This window comes from Schistocerca piceifrons, chromosome 3, assembly GCF_021461385.2.
Source record: "Schistocerca piceifrons isolate TAMUIC-IGC-003096 chromosome 3, iqSchPice1.1, whole genome shotgun sequence".
Lineage (NCBI taxonomy): Eukaryota > Metazoa > Arthropoda > Insecta > Orthoptera > Acrididae > Schistocerca > Schistocerca piceifrons.
Window position 1 is genome coordinate 849,480,804 of NC_060140.1, and position 9,102 is coordinate 849,489,905.

Genomic DNA, 9,102 nt, shown 5'->3' on the forward strand with positions numbered 1-9,102 from the left:
TTGCTGCCACTGTCTCATTCATTCATTCTCGCTCCTATTGTCTCATCTCTCTCTCTCTCTCTCTCTCTCTCTCTCTCTCTCTCCCTCCCCCCCCCCCTCTCTCTCTCTCTCTCTCCCTCCCCCCCCCTCTCTCTCTCTCTCTCTCCCCCCTCTCTCCCCCCCCATCCCCCCTCTCTCCCCCCCATCCCCCCTCTCTCTGCCATTGTCTCCCTCGTTATTTCTGTAAAACAACACGTTGTATACTATCTTCCAGTGTTTGCTACTTTGCCGTCTCTTTCCCTTTGCCGCTGTGTCTTTCTCTCTCTGCATAAAAAAGCACGTAATGTTTACATGTCAAAATTTTTGGGGAAAAATTTTAAAGGTGTTGAGGAACGTAGAATGCGGCAGCTGGTACCCCCACTTTTCAGTCAGGCTTTTAATAAAGAGGAACATATTTGTCTTTTTCCGCGCTCCGACAGGAGCGTTTTTTCGCTGGTTATCTTCTTTTCCGTGCCACAGCAGGGAATACCACCCATATGAAAGGTCTGTATGGGTCATTAAAGTTTTCGTAGTTTACTTACGTGAAGTTTAGATAACGATAAACTAATTTTATACCCCAGACTGCGTTTCACGTGTACGAATATTTTCCATGTGCTTCAGCACCACAACATGGGGTTCCCAGAATCTTTTTGATGATGACTGAGACACTTCACGGCACGTTTCCCCGTCTTATGGCCCTTCGTAAACTACTGCATTTTACGTGCGTGTTTTAAGTGTAATGTAAGGTAACTTCGAACCTCCGTATCTCGGAAACGGCTGAAGATATCATTAAAATTTTAAATTATCTTAGAGATCGGGATCTTGGGAAGATATCGTAAAATTTTCAGTCATTTGCGGTACGTAGCCGCAGTTGCAGAGTGTCGTTATGTGTAATAGGCAGTCATCTAACCAGACCATCACACAGGAATTCCAAACTGTATCAGGATCCACTGAAAGTACTATGACAGTTAAGAGGGAGGTGAGAAAACTTTGATTTCATGGCCGAGCGGCTGCTCGTAAGCCACACATCACGCCGGTAAATGCCAAACGACGCCTCGCTTGATGTAAGGAGCGTAAACTTTGAACGATTGAACAGTGGAAAAACGGAGGAGTGGCTGCACAACAACTTCCCTGTAATGGAGTGGCCCGCACAGAGTCCTGACCTGAATCCTACACAACACCTTTGGGATGTTTTGGAACGCCGAATTCGTGCCAGGCCTCTCCGACCGAGATCGATACCTTTCTTCAGTGCAGCACTCTGTGAAGAATGAACTGCTATTCTCCAAGAAACCTTTCAAGCACCTGATTGAACGTATGCTTGCGAGAGTGGAAGCTGTCATCAAGGCTAAGGGTGGGCCAATACCATACTGAATTCCAGGATTACCAATGGAGGGCGCCACGAACTTTTAAGTATTTTCAGCCAGGTGTCCGGATACTTTTGATCTTACAGTGTATGTAAACGATATGGGTGACAATCTGACCAGCCGTCTTAGGTAGTTTGCATATGATACTATCGTTTAACAAAGCCGTCAGAAGATCAAAACAAATTGCAAAACGATGTAGAAAAGATATCTGTATGGCGCGAAAATTGACAACTAGCCCAAAATAAGGAAAAGTACGAGGTCATCCACATGAGTGCTAAAAGGAATCCCGTAAAATTCGGTTACACAATAAATCAGTCAAATCTAAAGGCCATAAATTCAACTAAATATCTATGAATTACAATTACGAACAACTTAAATTGGAAGGAACACACAGAAAATGTTGTGGGGAAGGGTAACGAAAGACTGATTTCCATTGGCAGAGCGCTTAGGAAAAGTAACAAATCTACTAAATAGACTGCCTACACTATGCTTGTCTGTCCTGTTTTAGAATATTGCTGCGCCTTACGGGATCCTTACCAGCTAGGATTGACGGGGTACATAAAAAAGGTTCAAAGAACACCAGCACGTTTTGCATTACTGCGAATTCGGGGAGAGTGTGTCACGGACATGATACAGAATTTGTAGTGGAGAGAAGATTATTGAGGCGTTTTCCGTAGCGGCGGAATCTTTTCACAAAATTTCAATCACCATTCTTCTCCATCGAATGCGAAAACATTTTGTTGACGCCGATCTACATCGGGAGAAACGATCACCATGATAAAATAGGGGAAACCAGAGCTCGTACGGAAAGATATAGGTGTTAAGTTTTCTCCACTCGCTGTTTGAAATTGGAGTAATGGGGAATTATTGTGAAGGTGGTTGGATGAACCCTCTGCTAGGCACTTAAACTTGATTTGCAGAGTATCCTTGTAGATGTAGATGTCGAGTCTGATTAGCCGGAAGGGTTAAATGTTGAATCCTTTCACAGCGTGATGTTTCGAGGGTGTTGATTGACAAACGTGTGATATTAGTCCTCTTCACCTACAAATACCCAATTATATGCTCCGACGGGCTGAAATGATAACTGTTAACGACGGATCACAAGGACTGTACGATTTATTACTGAAATTCTTTCCCATTTCAGATCAGCTCAACTGCACTAAATTTAGCAACGTGTCATATACCGCAACACGATGTTAATCGTTTCATACTGAAACTTCAAGACCGAACACATTGGCGAGCGCGGCCGGCTAACGACACAGACCGACTGTTCAATTTCCAACCCGCTGGTACTGTGCTAACGCCAAGCGCTCAAACGTCAAGACAGTCACGATTCAGAAAACATTGTCAGTGGGCAGAGATTACTCTTCAACCCAGAACACTGCTGAACCAGGGGGAGATAACACACATTCTGCGCTGACGCCGCCCGATAAACATACAAAAAAGTCACAAGATGTAGCGAGGATTCAGACGTTGAAGGGTGCAGGTTCCTCACAATTCGTGAAACTGTCGGTAGCCCGTGAAATACAGGAGTCGGCCGCCAGCAGTCGTGTGGTGTAGAAGTCGTGGTGTGGAGGTTGTCGTCTCAGTAATAGGTGATGCTTCGTGATCAACCACGGAACGGGAGGTTCCTTCCCATGCGAGCACGTGAGTTCGTGCGATCGAATGTAGGCAGGATCAGTGGGCCAAGACCGATAAATATAAGGGGCAGTAAAATGCAAATGAAGCAGCTGGGGAAAAAAGTAAGTAAAATGTCCATTATTGCAAATGTAGTCACCATAACTGGTAATACATTTATCGCACCATGAGACAATATGGTCAGTGCCATCATGAAAAAATGTTTGTAGATGCGTACGGAACCAACATTGTACGCAGACGTGCACCTCTTCGTCTGAAGCAAATAGACGTTCATGGCCATCGTTCTCCAGGGCTCAAAGAAAGTGGTAATCTCAACGGGAGAGATCGGGATTGCATGGAGTACGTCTAAGGGCTTCCCAGTGTAACTTCTGTAGCGTAATCGAAACAGGCACGCGACCCCGTCATTATGACTTTATTATTATTTTTTTAATTTTTTTTTATGAATGCAAGGGCCCGCTGCTCATTGATTTTCCCAAACACAACGCCACAGTTAAAGCACATCGGTACGTGGACACTTTGCAAAAATTGAAGTCCGCCGTCAAGTCCAAACGCCCAGGAGTGATGACGAACGACAGGATAATGATCTCCCACATGTTGGCGAGATTGTTTCGGCTACTCTGCAGAAGTTTCGCTGGGATGCACTTACAAATTCTCCGTACAGCCGCGATCTCTGCCCAGGCAGTTTCCGTATGTTTGGAGCTCTGAAGAAAAACGTTCGTGGCTCTCGATTCGCTTCGGACGACGAGGTTCACACCGGGATACAATCACGGATGGATAGGCAACGACAAGCATTATCTCCCTGAAGGCATTGACCGTCTTGCCTAACAGGGTAACGAAAGACTGAGTTCCATTGGCAGAACGCTTAGAAAAAGTAACAAATCTACTAAATAGGCTCCCTGCCCTGAATCTGTCGGAGCTGTTTCGTCCGAATCTAGTGAACCAGCAGTGCACGCGGTTAACGCGGACACGCCATTAAGGCTGCGGAGCAATACGTTGCGTTGCTTGCCTGGGTCGGATCTCAGCGCTCAGAGTGCAGCGGGTTTGCGCGACGTGGCACGGAAGCTCCGAAACGCGGACGAAAGGGACGGTCGGAGGCGTGTTGCTGCCAGCCGACACGAGAGCGACGTGCGCTGTGTACGTCGTGGCTAGTGGGCTGCGCGGCGCGCACGCACGCGGAGCCGTGGGAGTGGAGGTGACGCAACAATCGATGCGTGCCGCCCTGGGCCCGCCTGGACAGAGGACACGCCCCCCGGGATTGCCGCCGCCTCTCCGGCTGCGCTGCGCCGCGGGCGGCCGTACCACTCAGGGGCTGCGCACGCTCCAAGGCCGGTTGCGGCTGCTGTTAATGCATACCTATAACTCTTTACTTCAAGTTTACGCCCCCCCCCCCCTCCTCCAAACCTTCTGTTTTTCCTGCACATGTATCAGTGATTCAATATAATTAGCTCTTGTCCGTTTCCTAACATTTTGCAAGCAAGCCGTCCTCTCTCTCTCTCTCTCTCTCTCTCTCTCTCTCTCTCTCTCTGTCTTTTTTTTTTTTTTTTCTTCCGAGTGACTGCCGTGTTCACGATTTAGAGACTGCTAGGCTGAACCTGCGCTCATGGCCATACGAAGGAAAAATTTGTGGTAATTGACCCGCAAATACACTCCTGGAAATGGAAAAAAGAACACATTGACACCGGTGTGTCAGACCCACCATACTTGCTCCGGACACTGCGAGAGGGCTGTACAAGCAATGATCACACGCACGGCACAGCGGACACACCAGGAACCGCGGTGTTGGCCGTCGAATGGCGCTAGCTGCGCAGCATTTGTGCACCGCCGCTGTCAGTGTCAGCCAGTTTGCCGTGGCATACGGAGCTCCATCGCAGTCTTTAACACTGGTAGCATGCCGCGACAGCGTGGACGTGAACCGTATGTGCAGTTGACGGACTTTGAGCGAGGGCGTATAGTGGGCATGCGGGAGGCCGGGTTGACGTACCGCCGAATTGCTCAACACGTGGGGCGTGAGGTCTCCACAGTACATCGATGTTGTCGCCAGTGGTCGGCGGAAGGTGCACGTGCCCGTCGACCTGGGACCGGACCGCAGCGACGCACGGATGCACGCCAAGACCGTAGGATCCTACGCAGTGCCGTAGGGGACCGCACCGCCACTTCCCAGCAAATTAGGGACACTGTTGCTCCTGGGGTATCGGCGAGGACCATTCGCAACCGTCTCCATGAAGCTGGGCTACGGTCCCGCACACCGTTAGGCCGTCTTCCGCTCACGCCCCAACATCGTGCAGCCCGCCTCCAGTGGTGTCGCGACAGGCGTGAATGGAGGGACGAATGGAGACGTGTCGTCTTCAGCGATGAGAGTCGCTTCTGCCTTGGTGCCAATGATGGTCGTATGCGTGTTTGGCGCCGTGCAGGTGAGCGCCACAATCAGGACTGCATACGACCGAGGCACACAGGGCCAACACCCGGCATCATGGTGTGGGGAGCGATCTCCTACACTGGCCGTACACCACTGGTGATCGTCGAGGGGCCACTGAATAGTGCACGGTACATCCAAACCGTCATCGAACCCATCGTTTTACCATTCCTACACCGGCAAGGGAACTTGCTGTTCCAACAGGACAATGCACCTCCGCATGAATCCCGTGCCACCCAACGTGCTCTAGAAGGTGTAAGTCAACTACCCTGGCCAGCAAGATCTCCGGATCTGTCTCCCATTGAGCATGTTTGGGACTGGATGAAGCGTCGTCTCACGTGGTCTGCACGTCCAGCACGAACGCTGGTCCAACTGAGGCGCCAGGTGGAAATGGCATGGCAAGCCATTCCACAGGACTACATCCAGCATCTCTACGATCGTCTCCATGGGAGAATAGCGGCCTGCATTGCTGCGAAAGGTGGATATACGCTGTACTAGTGCCGACATTGTGCATGCTCTGTTGCCTGTGTCTATGTGCCTGTGGTTCTGTCAGTGTGATCATGTGATGTATCTGACCCCAGGAATGTGTCAATAAAGTTTCCCCTTCCTGGGACAATGAATTCACGGTGTTCTTATTTCAATTTCCAGGAGTGTACATCACTTAAGAACAATTTTCCGTTTAAAATCCTTTAACTCAGCAGTTAAGGTTTATTGTTTAGTTGAATAAAATGCTAGTTTTACTGTTTGTGATCTAATGAATTGGTAGGATTTAAAAAAGGTACAATTAAGCTATAACACTCGATTTATTAACATCACTATGCACAACAGTAACAAAAAAGGCCACATAGATGAATGTCGTGTCGAATCACAAACCAGTACTTAAAATTTAAAAAAAAATTATGTATTGCAGCTATAAGGAGACGCGTGTGTAAAGCAAATGCAAGGTAAGAAAATGAATCTAACATCGAAGTTGATATTACCTACATGTAATTCAAATACAGTACTTTCTCAAACATTTGGTTCTAAAATGAAGGTTTGAAATGTTATTTAATAATTGGTATTTGCCTTCACTTGATACTAATCAAACTACCTATAACGTCGCCGTTACTTAGTTCTCTTAAAAATATCACTTTCGAGACTGAGCGAAATTTCACACTAAAACACTAACGGTGGCCGCTTGACCTTGCTGTAATTCAGAAGTCAGTAAGCTGTCTGTCATGCATCTTAGGACTACTTGAACGTTATCTGCAATATCTCGTTGACGAGTAAAGTTATCTGAAAGGGGTTTTCCAGAGATTAAGGAGCAGAACCCATGTGTAGCGACAGGAACTAGAAAAGTGTGGGTACTGACGTGGTTGAAATGAGATGTGCTCGATTAAATGTCGTACCACTTACGTCGAGTACAGTGCCAAGAGTTCGACCGAGCGCGACTGGGCGTTTGACGCGACATAACGCGGCCTTACAGAGGGGAACCCTGACTTCATTCGTATCAGCTGTCTACTGAAAAATTCAGCCGAGTAAGAGTAAGCTCGTAAAAAATGACTGCTTCTATGTAAGAGGACCTGCGCCACAGTAGTAAAAGATTTTTTTTCTAATTTTTACGCTACGGGAACCTAGATAGCAGTTTACAATAGATGATCTACGCCTAAATGTGACACTGATCAGAGTTCTCCGCTGCTTTCAGTTTTGCCCTACACAGTCAGCCGCAAGAATTGGTTCTTTTCGTTTCGCATGATGTCCGTTACGTTCACCGTTTTCCTCTTCTTCATTATACAGGAACAGTTCTCGGTCGACGCTGACTTTCGCACTTGTCCGTCCACTGCAGCTGGCGTAGTTTACAGTAAAAACAAAAGTATAGAGCGACAGGTTTGTGTAGCACGTGTCGTGAATTTATTATGAGCAATGCCGTTAGTGCAGTTAACTTAGCTTTTTTAGTTTTGTACCCACTCGTACGTAAAATATAATCGAGAAAATGAAATTATAATGAGATTCAGAACATTAGCTGCTTAAAGGCGTTGATAAATATCAACGGAGACAGTTGAAAATGTGTGCCTCGATCAGGGATCTCCTACTTACATGGCAGATGGTCTATCCGACTGAGCCATCGAGGACACAGAGGATAGTGCGACTGCAGCGACTTACTTCTGGCACGCTCCCCGTGAGACCCACATTTCCAACTTACTGTCAACACACTACATTTGTGGTCACCGTGCCCACTGTTACTCATTACTCGTGGCAGTCAGTCTACCGATTCCCACAAGAATTTGAGCAATGTGAGTGCATCCGCACTGAAGATCATTGGACGGTAAGCCTTATCTATATGAAGATGGTACGTGTTCTTTCGGACATGTCTGAAAGAACGGATGCCATCTTCATATACATATAATAGAGAGAGGTCGGCTTCTGGCTAAACACAGTTATGTTTGCGTCTGTGTCCACCCAAACACGATTCACAACACCTGTGGTGCCTTCAGTGGACGTTCATTTACTTCCCCTTCAGATTAAATGTAGTGTTTGTATGACTACATTTTCTATCCACAGGTGTACAATTAATACAGCGTACAGTTCTTGCTATAGTGGGCCTGCACTGAACTTTTGAGAGATCACTTTTGTAAGACTTCTTTCTCTTGTTACAGTTTCGTTCATTTTTTTAGTGTCATGTTTCTGTCGTGCTCGTTTTCACACGTTTCCGCTCTTATTCGATTCGAATTATTTTCTAAGCATTTCACTGTGTGTGCTGTGAGTGAGTATTTGCTGTACGGGATAGAGGATCTTTAGCTGGCGGAAATACACAGTGCAAAATGTGAGACTGCCAGAGCCTACACTTATTGCGCTGTAGCGGGCCTCTCCTGCCAAATGGCGCTCGGATTTCACTTTTCTTCTGTAGCCGGAAAGACGCAGAGCTAAACGTTGTAATGCTCCAACCATGGTATTGTTAACTTTTATATCATTTGTCTTGCGTAGTTACATTGTGTAATGCTCCAATCAAGTTACTGTTTACTTTTATATTATGTATCTTTCTTCTAGACTTAATCACATCGACTATCTCATCTCTGAATTACCTTTCGCCTATACGATGCTTGAACTCTGCTGGCGATATTTCCAATAAAGTGACAGCCCATTCTCCCTGAAGAACCGACACCAGATAAATTACTGATGCTGGTGACTGTGGTCTGTAGCGAAGCAGACGTGTCCCATAGCATTCTGGTCGGGGCTCAGGACAGGACAGTCCACTTTGTGAATGCTGCCTAAAATATGCTGTCCTATGAGAGGGTGCACTTTCATCCTGATAAACCAGGCGTCGCCGGCCGGAGTGGCCGTGCGGTTCTAGGCGCTACAGTCTGGAACCGCGTTTCCGCTACGGTCGCAGGTTCGAATCCTGCCTCGGGCATGGCTGTGTGTGATGTCCTTAGATTAGTTAGGTTTAAGTAGTTCTAAGTTCTAGGGGACTGATGACCTCAGTAGTTAAGTCCCATAGTGCTCAGAGCCAAACCAGACGTCGTCTCCGAACTCGTCCTCAACTCTGCACGGTACGTAGTACTGTACGATGTGTTCATATCCTTCTGCAGTTAGTGTTTTTTTAAGCACCATAACCATGAAAAACGCTCCCATAACGTAACACCACATCCTCCGTACGTGACCGTTGGCGCTGTACAGGGTGTCCCATTT